At 35.2% G+C, this 20,880-nt stretch overlaps 1 protein-coding gene across 7 annotated transcripts in view; it reads left to right on the top strand.

Moving 5' to 3' along the window:
• Nucleotides 1–20,880, top strand: part of NALCN (sodium leak channel, non-selective) — a 363,838-nt gene that overhangs the window by 39,656 nt on the left and 303,302 nt on the right. The gene's annotated exons all lie outside the window — the stretch shown is intronic.

The following is a 20,880-nucleotide window of genomic DNA, read 5'->3' as shown; positions in this document are numbered from 1 at the left end:
GATCTCGGTTCACTGCAACCTCTGTGTCCCGGGTTCAAGCGTTTCTCCTGCCTGCCTCCCGAGTAGCTGGGACTACAGGCGTGCACCACCATGCCTGACTAATTTTTGTTTTGTCCAATTTTTAAAGACAAGTATTCAAGACAAGACAGATTGGAAAATGTAACCTGGTGGAAAAGTAGATTAAGCAAATGCAAAGTGTACATTTAGAAACCTTAGTGTGGCAAAATGGGGAGTGTGCTAACATAATAACATAAACCTAAAGCTTCACTGTGGAAGCTTTTCATATTAGAATGAGTTACATATTCGGGAAAAAAAGCTCATTTTTATTATTATTTACTTTTGTCATCATTCCCTAAAATAGTTTCCTAAATGATTATAACATCATTTCTAGACTAAACACTATTATCTGTTGCATTTGTCTGTTGTAGGGTTGGTGGGTAAGATACAATGTATGTACTTTAATTACCTATTATGTATTATGCAATAGAGCACCTGCCTCTTCTACTTGGCTGATCATTGTTAATATACAACTTCAGGGATGTGATGGCAGGAGAGAGCAGAGTGGGATGTTGGCCCCTGGATGGTCCAGAAGTGTCCCATTAGGTGTTAGCTAGATATAGAGTTTGGGGTTCCAAGCACAACCCAGAAGTGCAACAGATATGACAATGCCAGATTTCAGGGCAGCAGGGATTGGGGATAATACAATTGATTTTATACCTTGTATTCAAATCTTCACATAGGAATTTGTCTATTTATAAATGAAGAACTCATCCATAAATTACCGATTGAAAAATCTTGATTCAAATCATAGAAATTAGATTTAAAGCACTTTGTAAAATTCAAAAAGAGATTACAAGCAGCCATTCATCTTCAAAATATTTTTAATATATCAATATCTACTTACAAACCAATTGGGTATATAAGGATCATTGAGTTTAAAAATATTGAAAGGGTTATGTTGTGTTTTCTGCAGTTGGAGGATTTCTTTTTCATAAAGTCTGTATGCTTGTATATATACAAAGTAAATAAACCACAAATAAGTGAATATCTCCATGAGTATAGACATCATGATAAGCTTGGCTCAATTCCAACACTTTATTGTATGAGTTTGCATAAATTATTTAGGTTACTCCTCAATGAAGTAGATTAATAACAGGACATACTTTCTAGAGGCATCAGGAAGAGCAAATGAGGGAATGAATGTAAAGACAAGCAAAGTAACCAGCACATAGTAAAGGCATTCACTGTATGCCAGCTGTCATTATTTTGTTGTCATAAAGAGATATGTAAACACGCTTACATGCTGAGGTGGTAGGCATAAGTGTATCCTCCAAAATAGAGATAACATGGTTAAAAAAAAAGGAAAGAGCAATAAAGAAGACCAAAATTTAAACTTGTAAGAGTATGAAAGGAAAACATCTATGACTAACTCATGGCTATGTTATTTTACTGACAAAGTAACTAAATTAATTCTGAGTTTATTTCACATTTATAATGGTCATTTATTAGTCTCTCACAGAAATAAATTTAATAATTGAATTTCTAATTCATGCACAAACAGTATATGTATATTATGCAACTCTTAATACTTATATAATGTTCTAAAAACTAAAAGTGAATTTAGTTGTTTGCTGTTGCACCACCCCAAAGAATGTCAACTCCAAAAAGGTAGAGATTTTGTTTCTACATGTTTTCAGACCAGGAGGCATGTGCAAGTTTCTAAGAAAATATGAATGAATTCAGTAACTTCAAAACATCAGTATAATTTCACTGGTTAAATGTTAAACAGTAAAGCATAATCTATTAGTCGAGGCCTTAATTAATTTTATTTTTATTTAGAAGGCATGCGCCTCATACCTACTTAGAAATTTACCAGAGGGGGCTGTGCACTGTGGCTCACACCTGTAATCTCAGCACTTTAGGAGGCTGAGGAGGGTAGATAACCTAAGGTCAGGAGTTCCAGACCAGCCTGACCAATACGGTGAAACCCCTCTCTACTAAAAATATGAAAATTAGCCGGGCATGGTGGCACAGGCACCTGTAATGCCAGGAGGCACCTGTGATCGGGAGGCTGAGACAAGAGAATTGCTTGAATCCAGAAGGCGGAGGTTGCAGTGAGCTGAGATCGCGCCACTGCACTCCAGCCTGGACCACAGAGCAAGACTCCGTCTCAAAAAAAAAGAAAGAAAGAAATTTACCTTAGGTTCACAGAAGTGTGGACAGATACCATGCCTTCCTTGATTATCCATAGTATTATGTTGAAGTAAAGATCTCATTTTTTCTTGTTTTTTAATATAACTTTTATTTTTGCATGATGTGAGTGAATAATCTATTCAAAATTATTTTTAAAAGAAAAATACTGTTGCTACTAACCCCACTCCCAATCTTCATTATTATTGTTCAAAATAGCCTTGGAAAATAACTTTTTGATAACCATTTTCTGGACATATTATTATTTTCCCCTATTATTGAAATTATGTCTCTACTTTAACCACTTTATTGAGATTTTGGTGAATATAAAAATCTTTACATATTTATTATATATGTCTTGAGGGAACTATTTCCTTTTTCTGTCAGAATTAAATCCAGAGAGTAAGTTATTGCATTTATTATTCTACTTCCTGAAAATTATGATCCTTCTCAAATTAACTTGTGTATTTCTTATGAGGAACTTCCTGAAAATAATGATCCTCCTCAAATTAATTTGTGTATTTCTTATGAGGTACAGGTCAAGATGTAGTCTTAACTTAGTGGTTGGAATGGACATCGGTATCTTAGGAGAAGCTCTCAGTATTTCCGTTAAGTGGGATGTGAGCTGTAGAGTTTTCAAAGTGAGGAAGTTACCTTTAATTCCTATAGTGCCAAGAGTTTTTGATCATTGATGTATGCTAAATTTTGTCCAGTGCTTTTCCGTTTTGTTCTGTTAATGTAATGAATTACACGATTGACTTTTTAAATAGAAACCAATCTTGCATTTCTGGTATATTGCTAATTTGGTCATATTGTATTCCTCTTTATACATTGGAAGATTTGATTTGCTAATGTTTTTGTTACAAATTATTGCATCTTTGTTCACAAGGAGCATTATTTTTAGGTTTTTTAAATTGAAATATCTTTACCGGGTTTTGAAATCCGGGTAATGCTGTCCTCATAAAACAAGTGGAACATGTTTCCAAGGGATAATATAAGATTCATATTCTTTCTTTCTTAAATGTTTGATAGAATTCATGAGTAAAACTCAGGGCCTGAAATTTTCTTTGTGAGAACGTTTTTCATTACAAATTAAATGTATTCAACTGACAGAGCTATGGAGTTGTTATCTTTCTTGTTCTGTTAAGTTGGTAAATTTTGCTTTTCAAAGAGCTTACCTATTTTTATAGTTTGTCAATATTGCATAATGTTTGTACAAATGCCCTCTGATTATCTTTTGAATGTCTGATTATCTTTTTAACATCTGTAGAATAGTGGTAATAAGCCATTTTTTCCTGACATTGATAATTTGTACCTTTCTCTCCGTTTTTTTATGTCTTCTCAATTGTATTAATCTTTTCACACACACACAAGAATCTTTGCCCTATTTAATGTTCTCTATTGTTAGTCTGTTTTTCATGTTGATTTTTTATCTTCATTATTTCCTTATTTCTGCTTTTTAGTTTTTGTTTTCTTTTTCATCTTTCATAAAATGAAGGTATATAGACATCTTTTAACATTTTTCTAATACAATAATTTAAAAATATAATTTTCCTCTAAGCACTGTTTTAGCCTCTAAGCACTGTTTTAGCTGCATTTCCAAAATGTTGATATGTTGTATTTTTATTATTATTCAATTCAAATATTTTCTAATATATGTGATTTCTCCTTTGACCTGTAGGTTATTTAGAAGTGCATTTTTAGAAGGATGAGATTTTCTAAAAATGTTATTTGGGTGCATAATTTTATTCTGTTGTGGTCAGACAATAGTCCCTGTGAAATTTCAGCCTTTTGAAATTCATTAGGAATCATTTTAAGGACCAGTATATGGTCTGAATTGGTGAAAATTCCATGAGAATTTGAAAAGAAAAAAGTGAAATCTGCAGTTTTTGAGTATAATATCTATAAATGTCACCAAAGTCAAGTTGGCTGATAATTTGTTCTGGGTATTTCTATCCTTCTTGGTTTTTAAAATCAGGGTTGTTCTAGCAATTGCTGAGAGAGCACTATTCAATTTTCTAGACATGACAGAAATTTTCAGTCTCTCTTATTTTTGTCAGTTTTTGCTTTCTATAATTTTCAACTTTAATTAGGCGCATAACGTGTCATTGTATCTTTCAGATGGGCTGACCTTTTTATCATCATGAATTTTGAATTTTTTTCCTAATTAGCTTCGGGATGCCAGGGTATATGATGGGTCAAGAACATGACGTTTCAAATTTTTCAATAATCATAACTCTAAAGTAATGTGTAACTCTAAAATAATTTATTTAATCATCTTTTACCTTATTAATCAATTGATTTGTTCCCACAATTACTTACGTGTACTTTAGACCATTCCTGGATTGACAGTAAAAGGGAGCACATGACAAATTCTTAGTTTTAGAGCATGGGCTGCACAATCCTGAGCCCAGCCTGGTGGTGATGAAATTAAGCCCAGTACTAAGAGCGTAAATGAAGAAGAAACTCAGTAGTAAGAGAGTGTGGACCAACTGGTCAGATGCTCTAATCAGCAACTCTCATTCCACTGTCAAAACCTTGGAGATTTTGTATGTTTTTTAAATAGGTGAAGTGAATCAAGTGGTGCCTACCAAATTTATTTTGTCCTCTGCATCAGTGCGTGGCATACAACATTAACAACGCGAAGCAACTAACTCCTATAAGCTATTTTGGGGGAATAGAGGATGGTACAAATATCACAACTTTACAGCAAATATTACAACTCCTTCAAAACACTTCAAAACACAGTTTGGCAGTTTTTAAAAAAATAAAAATAAAAGAGTTGATCAAGCTGGGTACAGTGGCACACACCTGTAATCTCAGCACTTTGGGAGACTGAGGTGGGATGATCACTTGAGCCCAGGAGTTTGAGACTAGAGTGAGCTATGATTGCATCACTGCACTCCAGCCTGGGTGATAGAGTGAGACCCAGTCTCTAAGAAGTAAAAATGAAAGAAAGAAAAAAAGTTGAACAGGCACCTGCCACATCTCATTTATTCCACTCCAGGTATTTAACCAAAATAAATAAAAATGTATGTCCATAGAAAGATTTACACATGAATGCCTGCAGCAACTTTATTCATAGTACTCCAAACTGGTGACAACCCAAATTTCCATCAACAGATAGATAAACTAATGATGGTATATCCATATAATAAATGCTGTTTAATAATAACAAATAATGAACTATTGATGTATACAGCATCTTGGATAAATCTCAAAATAATTATGATGACTGAATAAAGCCAGATTTAAAAAGAGGACATGTTCTATTATTCCATTTACATAAAATTCTAGAAAATGCAAACATCTTTAATGATAGAAAAGAAATCAGCAGTTGCCTAGTGATAAAGGTGGTGGTGGGAATTAAGGGATTACAAAGGGGCCTCAAGAAACCTTTGGGGTTTATTGACATGTTCATTATCTTGACTGTGCTTCTGTACATGTGCCAAAACTTATCAAACTCTACACTTTTGTATGTGCAGTTTATGTTATGTCAGTTACACCTACTGAAACTGCTTAAAATGTCTCAGTGTGAAGTAGAAATCTAATTTTTCATATGGTTAAGCAATTGTGCCTGCACTATTTATTGTGTACTATTACCCACTGAGTTTAGTTTCACCTGTCTCATTCACTAATTCCCTGTCTATACATGGGTCTGTTCCTATGGGGCTCTGTTGTGCTTCACTGGTCTATTGGACTATCTCTTTGCCAATATCACACTCTGAAAGTCTTTCAAATTACAATCTGGCTTTACACATGGGGTCATATTTCCAGCTTTCAGCTTTACATGGGCTCAAGACCTGGTCTTCCGCCTCATGTGGGCATTAAAACCCAGGCATTAGCTCCCATTCATAACACTATGTCAACTCATGTTCCTTCTGTTCCTACTCATTTACTGCTTTCCTTCTTATGTTTTGACATTTTGGAATGCAGTTTTTTTTATTGTGAGCCTAAATGCGGAGTTTTTAATGCTATCTATTTGTTTGTAGTGGAAGGAGTTGAATTTGGTGTAGTCCATCTTGCCATAACCAGGACTCACATCCATAGCTATTTTTTTTTCTATTTTTGTCTAAGGTCCTTGAGGACATGTATGAGAAAGGGGAAGAGGATATTGTGTTATAGTCATCTTTTTATCCTTACTACCTAGTATTCTAACACAGAATAAATAATTAGTAACTATTTATTGAAGGCATGGTTGAGAACATATTCTATTTAGACAGATAATATTAACATGATGACAAATTGATAAAGAAGATGAAATAAAAAAGAAACAGAGAAAAGTAAGTTGTTAAAAGCAGGAAAGGAGAAATGCCTAAAAAATAGAAAAACAAAGTTTAAGCAGAAAGAAGCAGTGAATTAGTTCATATATGGAGTAAGAAAATTGAAGCAAGTGGTGAGTAAGGGAGTTGACTGTGTGGGTGAGGGAAGAGACAAATGCATGGAAGAAAATCTGTAGGTAGTTGGATTTATTTTTTTTAGTGTATGTAGGCTGTAGAATATGCCTAGATTGTTCTATGAGTGAATATGAAAATGGAAAAAGATATTGTGTGGGTTGGAGACAATCAATATGGAGATGAAGAACAGGGAAATCTTCTGGATAAGAAAGCAGCTGTGTAGTACTGCAGTGGGTACAGAGGCTGGCTTCAAATTACTGTTTTATTAAAACCAAGTCAGAATGTGAGAGTTATAAAACTTGTAAATGCAGCTAGAAGATCAGGCATTATGCTGGCAAACGAAAGCTCATATTGGCACATAAATGATCACAGAAATTGAGAACAGATACACGAATGTCTTCTGAACTCATGACCCTAGAGTTGCTTCAGTAAGTATTCTTTGCTAGTTCCACGCTGTATTTGGTACCAAGAAAAGAATGATACTGAAAAAATGCATGAAAACATGCCTTGTGATCTAAATATTAGCTCCAGCTCATTACTTTATCCTAAAAATGAAGTTCACCATGAAAAATTTCATAAATGTTGACAGAATGCTTAGTTACCTGAGACATAGCCATTACGGTGAAATGGCTGCATTTTTCTCTTTCCCATATGTATAAAACCTGCCTAGTAGCATACACACACACACACACACACACACACACACACATTTATTTTGTCTTCTTTTTATGTGACTCTTTGTTTACTATTTGAGAAGAAAATGCTTAACTAGCCACATGGTAGTAATGTTGCTCATAATCACAACTGTTATAGCTTTGATGATTCATTTCAAGAATCTATCAATAATATCTTTTTTGTTGTTGTTTTTTTGAGACAGACTCTCACTCTGACACCCAGGCTGGAGTGCAGTGGCATGATCTCAGCTTACTGAAACATCCATCTCCCAGGTTCAAGAGATTCTCCTGCTTCAGCCCCCCAAGTAGCTGGGACTACAGGCGTGTGCCACCACACCCGGGTAATTTTTGTATTTTTAGCAGAGACAGGGCTTCATCATGTTGGCCAGGCTGGTCTTGCACTCCTGACCTCAAGAGATCTGCCTGCCTCAGCCTCCCAAAGTGCTGGGATTAAAGGCCTGAGCCACCATGTCCAGCCTTATTTTTTAAAAAAAATTCAGTTCAATATTACTGCATTTTAAAGCCCCACACATAAGCAGAAAAACTGTCAGCACCATTTTACCGTTACTATTAGCCCAGACATAAATGTAGTTTTACTCTTAGAGACTCAAGAAATATCCAAACTCAAAATAAAACAGAAAATGTTAATTGATTTGAAAATTTTTAAACTTTTTTGTTTCCTTTTGTAGCCTCTAAACTATGACTTTTTTTGCTGCTATAAAGACACATGCACACGTAGGTTTATTGCAGCACTATTCACAATAGCAAAGACTTGGAACCAACCCAAATGTCCAACAATGATAGACTGGATTAAGAAAATGTGGCACATATACACCATGGAATACTATGCAGCCATAAAAAATGATGAGTTCATGTCCTTTGTAGGGACGTGGATGAAATTGGAAATCATCATTCTCAGTAAACTATTGCAAGAACAAAAAATCAAACACCGCATATTCTCACTCATAGGTGGGAAGTGAACAATGAGAACACATGGACACAGGAAGGGGAACATCACACACCGGGGCCTGTTGTGGGGTGGGGGGAGGGGGCAGGGATAGCATTAGGAGATATACCTAATGCTAAATGATGAGTTAATGGGTGCAGCACACCAGCATGGCACATGTATACATATGTAACTAACCTGCACATTGTGCACATGTACCCTAAAACTGAAAGTATAATAATAATAAAATAAAATAAAATAAATTTTTAAAAGTCAAAAAAAGAATTCCCTGTGTAAGAACATTCAAAGTGAAAGGAGCATCATAGGGAAAAGACAAACCGTGAAAGCAGAGAAATAGGAGACGCCACATCAAGACACCACCATGCTTACAAGTTGGCACTTTATTCTGAAGACCATAATGAACTGCCAAAGAAGCTGAAACCTAAAATAAAATTATTGTTTTTACATATAAAGATGATTTTTCACATCTATATTTATGATCTCACCTTTTAAATCAGTATCTACTTTTGAAAATGTACATGTAACCTTCAACATATACACAGAAAATAAGATAAACCAATTTATATAGTTTTGTTTCAATCCTGCACAATTAGAGTTGATTTTTACTCCATATTTAGATTTCCAGAATCCCAGCTCATTAGTTTAATATTTATTAAGCATAAAAGCTTTAAGACCTAGAATGCATGGGACATGGAATTAAGCACTAGGGATAAAAGAGGAAGAAAAAAATAGGTCATGTCCTGGAGGAGCTCACACTTGAGGCAGCCAAAGATTAATTACCTTAGGCATTGATTAGTAATAATAATAATAATTAGTTAGAAAGTGTTATCAGATCTCAAAAAAGAGAGAAAATGTGAGTTTTGTAGTCTTTGTAAAGAATATGACCTTTGAGCAAACTCTAGAATTAGGAATGGAGGGTTTGAATTGGAAATTAAGGCAGGATAATACCTTTCAGATGAAACAATGTAATAGAGTAATAGGATGTATAATAGAATGCTGGCCCCAAACTGGGATGGTAGATTTAAGTTGTGAATTTCTTTCTACAACTACAGAGTCCATTGAATAAATACAACTTTATATATTAAAATAAAAAAATAAAAGAGAAATTCTGTCATTTGGAATAACAGGAATGAATCTAGAGGACATTATGCTAAGTGAAATAAGCCAGGCACAGAAAGATCAATACTGCATGATCTCACGCATATGTGGAATCCTAACCAGTTAATTCCTTGAAGTAGAGAGGACAATGGTGGCTACCAGGGGCTGCGGCGGGAAGGAGATGGGGCTGCAAGGGAATGAGGAGTTGCTGATCAAAGGGTACAAAGTTTCAGCTAGGCAGTAAGAGTAAGTTTTGAGATCCATGCACAACAGGGTGACAATGGTCAATAATAATGCGTTATATATTTCAACATAACTAAGGAAGTAAATTTCAAATGTATCATCACAAAAAAGTTAAGTGATATGATGGATATATTAATTGGCCCGATGTAACCATTATGTCTTGTATACATATATCAAAACATCACATGGTGCTGCATTAAAGTAATACAATTATGATTTGTCAATTAAAATACTATTATTTAAAAAATGTATTATACACATCTCCGAGTCACATATTAAGCTAAGGTCTGATGGCTGTGTTTTCAGCAATCAGTGTTACCAGCTACTGCCGTGACCTCATTTCTCTTAATCATTTAAGAGAAACGATTAAGAGAAATTGTTAACAATTGTTCCAAGTTCTGCCTAATTGATTTGCATGTATTGTAGCCTAATCATGACAGAGATTTCAGACCAGAAACTTGCATATCTTGGGTTTCATAGTTGACCTCCAGAACTGATTGTGTTTAATATGTGAGGCAAACAAGGTAAAGAAGCAACACAATATATACAGTTTTGCTTTTAAATGGAACTTAGTTCTTGTAAGGCCCAATAGCAGGAAATCTTAGTTATGTCTTCAGTAGCAGTACTAGTAAAGCCTTAGATTCTTCTCTGTTAATGAATGGAGACCTAAGGCAATTATGAAAAGAGTAATGAGATTTGACTAAGCAAAGCAGCTCATTTCCTAAAGAAAGTTGAGGAGAGCAATGGCTTGTAGCAGAAACAGGTGTTGTGAAATACCAACTGTGATGGCAGAAATCTCCCCGAAGCTGGAACAGGAATGTTTAAAAATGAGCTGGCAGGTTAAATAGAAAAGATGAAGACTTACCTGACACCTTATTATCATTCCTGAAAAAGAAGGGAAACATATTCATAGCTCGGTATCAAATAATGAAATCTTATTTCCAAGAGTGAGATAATTAGAAAAACTTTAAGGTAAGTAAGTGTAACCATTAAATATATAAAAGTTTAATATAGAGAGAGCAGGATTCAAACAGGAACTCAGGAACATATTCGCGATGGCTGGACCACTAGCTTTAAGCCCAGAGGTAGGGTGATCACACATCACAGATGCCCAGGACAATCTTGGCTTATCCCTACTGTTTCAAAGTAATCACTAACAGCCTGTTATTCGATTTTAAGGAATCTCAATGTAGACAATGCATTTTATGGTCACCTTGCCCAGGGGAAGTTTATAGAACTTGGTATTTTATAAAATATCACCAAGAGTTGAATTAGAGATAATATAAAGTTGGATTTTTTTGCAGTTTGCTCTTGCTGGTCCAAATACATTTTAAATTTATTAAAATAAATACATTAAAATTTATTAACTAAATTAAAATTTATTTGTCATTTGTATTCTTTAGGGTACTTGGCAAATAAGTGAAGTATTGTCTTATAAATTTTGTTGACAAAATAAAGAGGTTTTTTCATGGAATGCTATGCAGCCATGAGAAAGAATGAGACTATGTCCTTTGTAGCAACATGAATGAAGCTGGAGGCCGTTATCCTAAGCAAACTAACACAGGAAGAGAAAACCAAATACCGCTTGTTCTCACTTATGAATGAGAGCTAAACACTGAGTACATACAGACACAAAGAAGGCAACAACAGACACTGGGGCCTACCTGAGGGTGGAGGGTGAGAGGAAGGTGAGGACTGAAAAACTACCTATTGGGTGCTATGCTTATTAGCTGAGTGGCAAACAATCTGTACGCCACGCCCGCATGACACACAGTTAACCTATATAACAAACCTGCACATGTATCCCTGAATCTAAAATAAAAGTTAAAAGAAAAAGAAATACAAATAGAAACATACTGGAATTTAGAACATTGATTTTTAATTTCTAAGGACTTTATCAAGAGACAGTTTTGTAGAATATGTAAAATCATAATTGCCCCAAATTCATGCAACGGTCTATGACGTCTTCTTGATTCCTGTGTATTTATTTATTTACATATGTTTATTGACACAATAGATGTAAGTATTTTTGGAGTACATATGATATTTCGATACATTCATGTAAGGCATAATAATCAAATCAGGGCAATTGGCATATCCATCACCTGAAACATTTTTCTTAATACTGGGAACACTAGAATTATTCTCTACTAGCTATTTTGAAATATGTAATAGATTACTGTTTACTATAGTCACCCTACTGATTTATCAAACGCTTAGGTCTTATTTCTTTTATCTGACTGTATTTTTGTACCCATTCACCAACCTTTCTTCATCCAACCCTGGCCTTTACCCTTCCCCTTCTCTGGTAACAACCAATCTACTTTCTATCTTCATAAGATCCACTTACTTAGGGCCTAAATAGGAGTGAGATCATGTGATATTTGTCTTTCTGTGCTTGGCTTATTTCTTTTAACATAATGACCTCAAGTTCTGTCCATGCAGCTGCAAACGTCAGGATTTCACTCATTTTTATGGCTGAATAGTATTACACTGTGTGTGTGTATATATACATATCACATTTTCTTTATCCATTTATCCATTGGTGGGCAGTTAGGTTGATTCTGTATTTGGCTATTTGGAATAGTGCTGCAGTCAACATGTGAGTGCTGCTATCTCTTCAATATATAGATTTCCTCCCTTTTGGATATATCCCCAATAGTGAAATTGCTGGATCATAGAGTTGTTCCATGTTTGGTTTTTTTCAGTCCGTACTGTTTTTCACAGTGGCTGTCAAAATTTGCATTCCCACCAACAGTGTATGAGTGTTCCTGTTTCTCTGCATTCTCACCAGCACTCACTGTCTTTTTCATAAAAGCCATTTTAACTTGGGGTGACATGATATTTCACTGTAGCTTTTATTTGCATTTCCCTGATGATTAGTGATGTTAACTATTTTTATATACCTATTTGCCATTTGTGTGTCTTCTTTTGAGAAATGTCTATTCAGATTTTTTGCCCATTTCTTAATCAGATTATTAGATTTTTCCCATTGAGTTATTTGAGTTCTTTATATATTCTGGTTATTAATCCTTTGTCAGTTGAATCATTTGCAGACATTTTCCCTTATTCTGTGGGCTGTCACTTCAATCTGTTGATTGTTTCCTTTGCTGTGCAGAAGTTTTGAGCTTAATGCAATTCCATTTATCTATTTTTGCTTTAGTTGCCTGTGCTTTTCAGATTTTGCCCCCCCAAAAATTTGCCCAGTCCAGTGTCCTGGAGCATTTACCCAATGTTTTCTTCTAGGAGTTTCATAGATTCAGTTCTTAGATTTAAGTCTTTAATCCTTTATTATTTGATTTTTATATGATGAGAGGTAGGAGCATAATTTTATTCTTCTGCACATGGATATCCAGTTCCCCCAGCACCATTTGTTGAAGAGACTGTCCTTTCCTTAATGTTCTTGACACCTTTGTCAAGAATGAATTGGCTGTAAAAGCATGTATTTATTTCTGGGTTCTCTATTCCATTCCATTGGGATATTTTCTGCTTTTTTACCAGTACCATGCTGGTTTGGTTGCTATAGCTTTGTAGCATATTTTGAAGTCAGTTAGTGTGATGCCTCCAGCTTTGTTCTTTTTGCACGAGATTGCTTTGGCTATTCAGAATCTTTTGTGTTTTAATATAAATTTTAGGATAGTTTTTTATATTCCTGTGAAGAATGTCATTGGTATTTTGATAGAGATTGCATTGAAACTGTAGATTGCTTCGGGTAGTGTTGACATTTTAACAATATTGATTCTTCCAATTCATGAACATCTAATATCTTTCCATTTTTTGTGTCCACTTCAATTTCTTTCATCAGAGTGTTATAGTTTTCATTGTAGAGATCTTTCACTTGTTTAGTCACAATTATTCCTAGGCATTTTAAATTTTTTAATAAATATTGTAAATGGCATTGCTTTCTTGATTTATTTTTCAGATTGTTCACTGTTGGTGTATATAAATGCTATTAATTTTTGTATGTTGGTTTTGTATCCTGCAATTTACTGAGTTTGCTTATCGTTTCTAACAGTTTTTGGTGGAGTCTTTAGGATTTGCTAAGTGTAAGATCATGTCGTCTGCAAATGAGGATAATTTTATTTCTTCTTTCCAATTTGGATGTCGTTTATTTCTTTCTGTTATCTGATTGCTCTGGCTAGAACTTCCAGTAGTATGTTGAATAAATCTGATGAAAATGGGCGTCCTGATCTTGTTCCAGATCTTAGCAGAAAGGCTTTCCATTTTTCCGCCTTTGGTATGATGGTAGCCATGGGGTTGTCAAATATGGTCTTTATTGTTTTGAGGTATACCCCTTTTATACTCAATTTTTTAGTGTTTTGATAATGAAGAGATGTTGAATTTTACCAAATGCTTTTTCTGCATCTATTGAAATAATAACATGGTTTTTGTTCCTGGTTTATTTATGTAATGTATCATGTTTATTGATTTCCATATGTTAAGCCATCCTTTCATTTCTGGGAGGTTAAATAATATGTCCAGATGGTAAGTAAGAAAGCCAGGATTTTAACTCAAGTCTAACTTCCAAGCCTATGTACGTTTTACCATTTGAGAAACTTCTGTATTTTAATTCTACATTCATAAACCTATAGGCACATAGAGATCCACATCCATATGTATAAACTGTTTATAATATATGTAGTATAATTTCGACATTAAAGTTTTTATTAAGTCTGGTTTCTATCCCTATGTATATGTTATGTTTCATGGGATTCGACTTCATCTAAATCTATAAACTAGTGATATATTATATGTTTTTAGTACTATCTATATATCTCTTTTAAAATTGTTCTGCACGTTGATCTCCAAGATGTGAACCACCTGAGGTGCCAGAAACCAGCCTTTCATATGATAATAATATTAATAAAGTAAATATAAGAATATATTTCAGAATAAATTAAACTTTCAGATGAAAATTAATACCAGCATGATTTTTACCAGAATAGCAAAAGTGTTTGTGAGAGTCTTCAGTATACAAAAAGAAAACCATGCAGTTTGAATGGGGATCTAAAAGAAATGTAACTTATTTTGATCAATCTTTTGATCATATGTTTACTTCCCAAAAAGAAGATAATGTAATATTATAGGTTATAAGATTCTTATTATTAGTGGTAAATAACTTTTATTGAACAATTGCTGTATGTTATTTTCTCACTTAATACTTATAACAACCCGATAAGTTATGTTCCATTTTTACACTGTATATTACAGCCAAGGAAATTGAAGCTGAGTAAAGTTAAATAAAGTGGCTGAGATGAAACAGCTTGTATCAGAAGCAAGACTAGACCCATTTCTCCCTCACACTGCTTTCTATGCTTTCAGTTGTAACTTGTTCAGTGTATGAGATAATCTTCCTTCAACATGTGTATCCAAAATGTTTGAATAAAATATTTAGTTTTCCTTTAGTTACAAGGAGCCTATTCTTAAAAGACAAGTTCTCAGTGGGACACATGAGTAAGTGGTTAATTACGATTGCTTATTTTAAGACTGAATTCTAAAGGCATGCACTGGAACTTCTGAACATCCTCTGTGAGTGTGGAATGAGGAGCTCTACCTATTCAGTCCCTCACAAATAGTGTTTACTGTAGCCGCCTCCATAGAATCGATATTTACTATCACTTTTGTATCTCAGGTTCCACCCAACCAGCTTGGTTTTCCCCATGATAGAAACCATAATAAGTATGCATAACTGCAGCAGCACCACGAGTAAATTTTGAAAATTAATTTTTAGGATGAAATCTCTTTGGTAAAGAAAATCACCTGGCAAAAGTTGTAAAAAATACTGATTCCAAGCCACATTTGTGATTCGTATTTTTAGGCAAGGCTGAGATTCTCAGAATTGGCCAGGTTAGAAATCAATCATTTAAAATTTTAGTTTTGCAATTAAACTCCAAAAGATATGTTATAGAGTAGAACACAAAATTACATGGCTTTTTAAAAAAATAGACCTTGAGTCTTCAAAGAAATGTTAGTCTTCTAGCTAGCTGCTTACTGCCCTGCCCAAGGGTAGCATGCCTGTCCTCTTCCCTTAAGACTATTTCCCCAGAAATGTCCAAGGAGCACCAGAGGTAATTAGAGCCTCCTGTCTTTCCTGCAAAGAGGCAGGTATGTCTTTGTTTTCTGGGACGGACAACCATCTCAATTTTATTTATTTAGTGACTCTTACATGTTCTTATTTCTAGAGATTGAATTGGGCTGGTGTACTTTGTGGTTGAGTGTGGTTGGAGTCGTCAGGGGCATTGGCACTTTTAAAATCCCTCACTGACTTTACTTTTCGTGTTCACATCATTGGGGAGTTTGTAAATCCATTCTTTCATTGCTATAAAGAAATACCTGAAACTGGCAGGGCACGGTGGCTCATGCCTGTAATCCCAGCACTTTGAGAGGTCAAGACGGGCAGATGACTTGAGACTAGGAGTTCGAGACCAACCTGGGCAATATGGTGGAACCCCATCTCTACTGAAAATACAAGAAATAGCTGGGAATGGTACTGTGCACCTGTGATCCCAGCTACTTGGGAGGCTGAGGCACAAGAATCGTTGGAGCTGGGAGGTGAGGGAGGTTGCAGTGAGCCGAGATCATGCCACTGCATTCTAGCCTGGGTCACAGAGTGAAACTCCATCGAAGGAAGGAAGGAAGGAGAGAGAGAGAGAAAGGAAGAGAGGAAGACAGGAAGAAAGAGAAAGAAAGAAAGAGAAAAGAAAGGAAAGAAAAAGAGAAAGAGAAAGAAAAGAAAGAGAAAGAAAGAAAGAAAAAGAAAGAGAAAAAGAAAAACTGAGACTGGGTATCTTATTTCTTTTATTACATTTTTGAGTCCTATATTTGTATCATACAGAATGAGTTCTGTATATTTTTCAGATGGAAAAGAAATATTGACTTAAAAGGTACCTCTCAAATTTTAATGTGTGCAATAAACTGGAGATCGTGTTAATGTAGATTATTTTTTCAGAAGATCTGGAAGAAAGCCTCAGTTTCTGAATTTTTAACAAGCTCACCAGTAATGTCAATGTTTTTGGCCAAAGAAGAATATGTTGTCAAAAATTCAGTAAGTGGAAGAGCCTGTGTTTCTTTTTCTAGTTTTTCTGGCGTGTAAACAAAGATGAGAGTTTTCATTTACCAAAGACAGATATATGCAAAGAAAACCTAAGAAAGTTGGGCAGCTGCCAGATTAAATGTGATGGTTTATGCACATCAGCTGCATATAGATACCTAATAATTAAGAGAAAAATAATTAACTCTGTAGTGCGACAGTCTGTCAGAGAGCTCTTTAACCTAGTGAATCATAAACGTTAACTGCGCTAGGACAAATTTTTATGATGTGCTTATGCACACAGAAGGACGCAGCATCACTGCTGTGATATTGCCCCCTCAAAAGTACATTATAGTCTAAATTTAACCATAAAGAGACATCAGTTTTATGCGAAGTTCAAGATACACGTATCTTTCATGTTCTGTAATTTGTAATGTTGATTTTAAGTAGTCTTTAGCACCCTAGGGAGCAAGTATCTCCTAATAATTTTTTTCAGAACTTTCTGGGTAATAAATGCCATCCTGTTAAATAAGTATTTTCTACTTTTTTTCCTGCTTTGTATCCGTTTATTCACTTTTTTGCTTTTTAAAAAATTTTTACTTTAAGTTGTGGGATACATGGGCAGAATGTGCAGGTTTGCTACATAGGTATACGTGTGCCATGGTGGTTTGCTGCACCTGTCAACCCATCATCTATGTTTTCAGCCCCGCACGCATTAGCTATTTGTCCTAATGCTCTCCCTCCCCCTGCCCCTCACCCCCCGACAGACCCCAGTATGTGTTGTATGTTCTCATTGTTCAACTCCCACTTATGAGTGAGAACATGCGCTGTTTGGTTTTCTGATCCTGTGTTAGTTTGCTGAAGGTGATGGCTTCCAGCTTCATCCATGTCCCTGCAAAGGATATGATCTCATTTCTTTTTATGGCTGCATAGTATTCCATGGTATATATGTCCTACATTTTCTTAGTCCAGTCTATCCTTGATGGGTATTTGGGTTGGTTCCATGTCTTTGCTATTGTAAATAGTGTTGCAATAAACATACGTGTACATGTATCTTTATAGCAGAATGATGTATATTCTTTTGGGTGTATACCCAGTAATGGGATTGCTGGGTCAAATTTTATTTCTGGTTCTAGATCCTTGATGAATCATCACATTGTCTTCCACAGTGGTTGAACTAATTTACATTCCTACCAACAGTGTAAAAGCGTTCCTATTTCTCCACATCCTCGCCAGCATTTATTGTTTCTTGACTTTTTAATAATCGCCGTTCTGACTGGCGTGAGATGGTACTGCATTGTGGTTTTGGTTTGCATTTCCCTAGTGATCAGTGGTGTTGAGCTTTTTTTCATGTTTTTTGGCTGCATAAATGTCTTCTTTTGAGAAGAGTCTGTTCATATCCTTTGTTCACTTTTTGATGGGGTTGTTTCTTTTTTCTTGCAAATTTGTTTACATTTCTTATAGGTTGTAGATATTAGACCTTTGTCAGATGGGTAGATTGCAAAAATTTTCTCCCATTCTGTAGGTTGCCTGTTCACTCTGATGATAGTTTCTTTTGCTGTGCATAAGCTCTTTAGTACTTCTAGTTTAATTAGATCCCATTTGTCTATTTTGGCTTTTCTTGCCATTGCTTTTAGCATTTTCATCATGAAATCACTGTCCATGTCTATGTCCTGAATGGTATTGCCTAAGTTTTCTTCTAGGGTTTTTATGGTTATGGGTTTAACATTTAAGTCTTTAATCCATCTCGATTTAATTTTTGTCTAAGGTATAAGGGGTCCAGTTTTAGTTTTCTGCACATGGCTAGCAAGTTTTCTCAGCACCATTTATTAAATAGGGAATCCTTTCCCCACTGCTTGTTTTTGTCAGGTTTTTCAAAGATCAGATGGTTGTAGATGCGTGATGTTATTTCTGAGGTCTCTGTTCTGTTCCATTGGTCTATATGGCTGTTTTGGTACCAGTGCCATGCTGTTTTGGTTACTCTAGCCTTGTAGTATAGTGTGAAGTCAGGTAACATGATGCCTCCAGCTTTGTTCTTTTTCCTAAGGATTGTCTTGGTTATACAGGCTCTTTTTTGGTTTCATATGAAATTTAGGGTAGTTTTTTTCTAATTCTGTGAAGAATGTCAATGGTAGTTTGATGGGAATAGCATTGAATCTATAATTTATTTTGGGCAGTATGGCCATTTTCATGATATTGATTCTTCCTATCCATGAGGATGGAATGTTTTTCCATTTGTTTGTGTCCTCTCTTATTCCCTTGAGCAGTGGTTTGTAGTTCTCCTTGAAGAGGTCCTTCACGTCCCTTGTAAGTTGTATTCCTAAGTATTTTATTCTCTTTGTAGCAATTGTGAATGGGAGTTCATTCATGATTTGGCTCTCTGCTTGTGTATTTTTGGTGTATAGGAATACTTGTGATTTTTGCACATCCATTTTGTATCCTGAGATTTGCTGAAGTTGCTTCTCAGGTTAAGGTGTTTTCGGGCTGAGATGATGGGGTTTTCTAACTATGGAATCACGACATCTGGAAACAGAAAATTTCACTTCCTCTCTTCCTATTTAAATACCCTTTATTTCTTTCTCTTGCTGTGGCCAGAACATCCAATACTATGTTGAATAGGAGTGGTGAGAGAGGGCAACCTTGTCTTGTGCCAGTTTTCAAAAAGAATGCTTCCAGCTTTTTCCCATTCAGTATGATATTGGCTGTGGGTTTGTCACAAATAGCACTTATTATTTTGAGATATGTTCCATCAATACCTAGTTTATTGAAAGCTTTTAGCATGAAGAGTTGTTGAATTTTATCAAAGGCCTTTTCTGCATCTATTGAGAATCATGTGGCTTTTGTCTCTGGTTCTGTTTATGTGATGAATTACGTTTATTGATTTGTGTATGCTGAACCAGCCTTACACTTCAGGGATGAAGCTGACTTGATTGTGGTGGGTAAGCTTTTTGATGTGCTGTTGGATTCGGTTTGCCAGTATTTTATTGAGGATTTTTGCATTGATGTTCATCAGGGATATTGGCCTGAAGTTTTATTTTTGTCGTTGTTGTGTCTCTGCCAGGTTTTCGTATTGGGATGATGCTGACCTCATAAAATGAGTTAGGAAGGAGTCCCTCCTTTTCAATTCTTTTGGAATAGTTTCAGAAGGAATGATACCAGCTCCTCTTTGTACCTCTGGTAGAATTTGGCTGTGAATCTGTCTGTTCCTGGGCTTTTTTTGGTTAGTAGGCTGTTAATTACTACCTCAATTTCAGAACTTGTTATTGGTTTATTTAGGGAGCCAGCTTCTTGGGAGGCTGTGTGTGTCCAGGAATTTATCCATTTCTTCTAGATTTTCTAGTTTATTTAGGTAGACGTGTTTATAGTATTCTGATGGTATTTTGTATTTCTGTGGGGTCAGTGGTGATATCCCGTTATCATTTTTTATTGTGTCTATTCGATTCTTCTCTCTTTTCTTCTTTGTCAGTTTAGCTAGCAGTCTATCTATCTATTTTGTTAATTTTTTCAAAAACCAGCTCCTGAATTCATTAATTTTTTGAATGGCTTCTTGTGTCACTGTCTCCTTCAATTCTGCTCTGATCTTAGTTATTTATTGTCTTCTGCTAGCTTTTAGATTTATTTGCTCTTGCTTCTCTAGTTCTTTTCATTGTGATGTTAGGGTATCCATTTGAGATATTTCTAGCTTTCTGATGTGGGCATTTAGTACTCTAAATTTCCTTCTTAACACTACTTTAGTTCCCAGATATTCTGGTACGTTGTCTCTTTGTTCTCATTGGTTTCAAAGAACTTCTTGATGTGTGCCTTAACTTCATTATTTACTCAGGAGTCATTCAGCAGCAGGTTGTTCAATTTCCTTGTAATTGTGTTGTTTTGAGTGAGTTTCTTAATCCTGAGTTCTAATTTGATTGCACTGTGGTCTGAGAGACTGTTGGTTATGAGTTCAGTTCTTTTGCATTTGCTGAGCAGTGTTTTACTTCCAATTATGTGGTTGATTTTAGAATAAGTGCCATGTCGCACTGAGAAGAATGTATATTCTGTTGATTTGGGGTTGAGAGTTCTATAGATGTCCATTAGGTCCACTTGATCCAGAGCTGAGTTCAAGTCCTGAATATCCTTGTTAATTTTCTGTCTCGTTAATCTGTCTAATATTGACAGTGGGGTGTTAAATTCTCCCACTATTATTTTGTGGGAGTCTAAGTCTCTTTGTGGATCTCTAAGAACTTGTTTTATGAATCTGGGTGCTCCTGTATTGGGTGCATATATATTTAGGATAGTTAGCTC

The sequence above is a fragment of the Pan troglodytes genome, chromosome 14 (genome assembly GCF_028858775.2).
Source record: "Pan troglodytes isolate AG18354 chromosome 14, NHGRI_mPanTro3-v2.0_pri, whole genome shotgun sequence".
Classification (NCBI taxonomy): Eukaryota; Metazoa; Chordata; class Mammalia; order Primates; family Hominidae; genus Pan; species Pan troglodytes.
This window is presented reverse-complemented; position numbering and strand designations above follow the sequence as displayed.